Raw genomic sequence first — 3,827 nt, 5'->3', positions numbered from 1 at the left:
ATATTTACTCTCTTCAATCTCCTCATTTATTGCATTCCTATCTTTCTTCTTCTACTGAGATCTAGTCTTCCCCTTCTTCTTCAGACCATCATCTACCATCACTTCACCTTCTTGAATGTTGCTATTTTCTCCTCCTCCACAATCTCTAACTGTCCTTCAATCAACTCATCCTTTTATTTTTCCATGGGGTCCTTCAATACGTGCCCACTCCTCAAAGACACTGCATTTATTGTCTCTTTTGGATTTCTTTCAGTATCAACATGGAGGGTTCCTGGAACCCTCTCAGACAATAGATTAGCAAGTTACCCCACCTGTCTTTCCATGTTTCGAATGGTTGTGCCCTGTTCTAGGATAGTTGTGATATGAGTTTCAAGCCTCTCATCTATCTTAATAATAAAGGCCTTAATTAGATATTCCATGCTAGACTGAATAGACTGTGGAGGCTGATATTGCTTCCTCTGCTAATTGAGAAGTCTTGGAGCTCCTTGTCCCTAGGATCTAGAGTCATTCTGCTGCCATGCATTCGCACCACCACCTGGTGAACTCCAAGAAACACGTGGGTGCCTTTGCCCTATGGAGTTAAAATTACTGCCCTCTGTCAAAGCTCCCCACAACATTTACCACTTTACCTTTAGTCAAGGCCTAACACCCATGCATTATATGACCCATTCCACAGAAATCACAAACCGAGGATGACTGGCTCTGGACCTTGGCTAAGGTTAACCTTCTTATCTCTCTGGCCATGGTGTCTAGCTGGGCTTGCACTGATGTGTTAGAATTCACTTGATGTACCCCAACCTTTTTCCTTCTCTCATTATCAACCGCAAGCCATCGATTTGCATCTTCAGATAATTCATTTAGAATTGAAACAATCTCCTCAGGAGTTTTCTTCATAAGACGACCTCTAACTGCGTTGTTTAGCGTCCTCCTACTAGAGGGTGTCAGCCCATCCTAGAAACCTTAGAGTTACATCCACAAGTCTACTCCATGATGCTAACATCTTTTCATAATATCCTTAAATCTTTCCCATGCTTCAAACACCATTTCTGTATTTTTCTGCTCGAAGTTGTGGATCGCTCTTTGAATTTTCCCTATTTTTGCAGCTGAAATTGTTTTTCAAGGAACTTGTTTGTCATATCTTCCCAAGTTTAAATTGACTCAGTCTGCAAACTCCACAACCAGTGCTTAGCATCTTCCCTTAGTGAAAAAAGATATGTCCTTCAGTAGATAGCATCTTTCGATACCCCGTTGTGCTGGAAGGTATTCATAATCTCATCAAAATCCATCAAATGAGTATTTGGATCTTCGTTGGGTTTGCCTCGGAAGAGACAATTTTTCTGAATGGTCTGAAGTAGCCCTTGCTTGATCTCAAATTTATTGGTTGCGATCAGAGGAGGTAGCACACTAGATACTCCTGATTGTAGACTGGTCTGGCATAGTCTCCCAGTGATCGTCCAGGCCTGGGCATAATATTTTCAAATTCGTCTTCAACCAGAATTCAGTTCAGGTTGAATCTTCGTCCTCTATTCACGTCTACCATTTCATCAGCTCTGAGAGCTGCTTCAGCAGATGCCTGTGCGGCTGCTTCCTGTTGGGCTGCTTCCCATGCAACCAAATCAACTACATCCTCACCGTTTTTAGCCATGTTCTCTTGGGCTGAAGATTGCCCCAAGAATTTCTCGATGAGTTCTTTCTCTTTCCTCAATTGTCGTAGACGTTTTCCACCTCTGGATAGTATGGGATCACTTCTTTTGAAGAAGATCAAGTCATACACCAAAGAACTTAACTTGTTGCCTCCACACAGAAGAGAAAAACTGTGAAGAATAAAATAAAATTGGTTCTTGAATTAGCACCAAAAATTATTTTGAACACTATTGATTGCCAATCTCCGAAAACGATGCCAAAATTTGATGAGCACAAAACACAATAATAAATTGATGCTCACTAGCCAAAGATACTATAGTTTAATTATCTCCACACGGATTGGATTTAAACATTGTCCAAGTAATTTCTAGCTTAACGCTATTCAGGATGATTAACACTTTGGTTGGGACGATTAATAACTAAAATTAACTAAGAAAACTAAAACAAGTAACAATAGATCACACAGAGACAAGAGTTGAGCAACTCCGGAATAATCAAATGGAGAAATAAGGGTTGTGACAGGATAGGTGTAAGATAGCTATTTGGGATCGAATTCTACTTCAATTCACTCTAATGTTCTAATGATTCTCACGAATTCACTCGATGATGAGTTCAAACGTGTAGCCAAGATTCCTCTCTCGATTAAATCTTAACTCTACGAAGTGAACTAATATAAGCAATGTGAAAATACAAAAGCATGCCTTAATGGATTAGTCTTCTGGACAACGTCTCTCGAATATTCTCCTAAGTTGATTTAATGATTAATTCAACAAACTCTTTCGATTACTAAATAGAATCATTGAATTAAACCAAATAAAATAATACAAAGATAATTACCAAAATATTCCTATTTTGATTAAATAAACTGGTGAATAAAGTTGCAACCAATTCAAAGTTCCATACACGAATTCAAGCAAAGAACTAGAGTTAAAATCCATAAATATTAATCAAAACATCATATATGTCAAACCCTATGAGAAACTACTCCATAGTCGTGGAGAAAGTTATCACAGTTAGAATTAAAGAGTAAGAAAATATCGATCTAACGTTACAATCCAAACTCCTATATTGAATTGATGGAAAGATGATGAAATCTTGTGTCTTGTAGCCTACAATGCTCTCCAAAAACTTCCCAGGTCAAAATCCTTTACAAAAATATATTTTTGGTGTATTTATACTAAGTAGGAGCGAGCTCGGACGAAACTACAATGTTCAAGCCGAAATAGGAAAAACACTATGATTTTTGTACAGGCACAGCGCAGGGCGCGTTGCCCCATGTGGCATGCCAATTGACATCTTTTGAGGCTTGTTTATGACAGCGTTGGCAAGTTTGCATAGCCGCGCTGTGCCTAGCAGCGCCCCATGCGGCATGGTTGTGCAGTTTTTATAGAGTAATCTTGTTTCTTCAATTTTTGATATCCAGACTCGGTCCTCGACCCCCGAACGCAATCCCGATTTATTTCCTTGAGATTTTACTCAGACTTCAAAGCTCCAACTTGTTCGATTTATCTCTCGATTATCTTTTTAACTAAGAATCACTTTCTGCAAGGCATAAAATACATAATAAGTGTAATGCACTATAATTTAAGCTCAAACACAAGTAAAATACAGTAATTAAAGAGCAAACTATGACTAAAATATTAGTTTATAGCCTACCATCAATAAGGTAACTTATGGCGACGTTGATAACATGTGAGTTAGGACAACTAGTTGTATTAAGAAAGCAACTAGAGAGGTGCTGGAGGTTTTGAGGGGCAACTCTGGCGGACATTGAGGACTTGGTGGTGGAATGGTGAGGTCCAAGGGAAAGTGAAAGCCAAAAATAATGACTATACGAAGTTAGTGGAGAGAAAAGACGAGGAGGATAAGAGGACTAATATGGAGGTGTATAAGACATCAAAGAGGGAGGCGAAGCTAAAAATTATAATGGCTAAAATGACAGCGTTTAAAAGCCTGTATGCAGAACTTGAGGGTAGAGGTGTAGATAGCAAGTTGTACATGCTAGCCAAGGCGAAGGAGAGGCGGGACCATGATTTGGAACAAGTGAAGTGCGTCAAAGACGATGAAGGCGAAGCATTAGTGGAAGAGGCACACATTAGACAGATATGACAAACATACTTCTATGAATGTTTAGAGGGATAAGAATATTGTGATAGGTGACTTGGAACAGTCCAAGAGTCGCC

At 39.2% G+C, this 3,827-nt stretch overlaps 1 non-coding gene across 1 annotated transcript; it reads left to right on the top strand.

Annotated features, from left to right (window-relative positions):
* The first annotated feature begins 982 nt into the window (after positions 1–982).
* LOC142174117 (small nucleolar RNA R71) lies at positions 983–1,088 on the top strand. The gene has a single exon (XR_012703449.1). It is a non-coding gene; the product is annotated as a small nucleolar RNA R71 (small nucleolar RNA).
* Positions 1,089–3,827: the final 2,739 nt, after the last annotated feature.

The sequence above is a fragment of the Nicotiana tabacum genome, chromosome 2 (genome assembly GCF_000715075.1).
Source record: "Nicotiana tabacum cultivar K326 chromosome 2, ASM71507v2, whole genome shotgun sequence".
NCBI lineage: Eukaryota > Viridiplantae > Streptophyta > Magnoliopsida > Solanales > Solanaceae > Nicotiana > Nicotiana tabacum.
The sequence above is the reverse complement of the archived record's forward strand: the minus strand, read 5'-3'. Positions and strand labels throughout refer to the sequence as shown.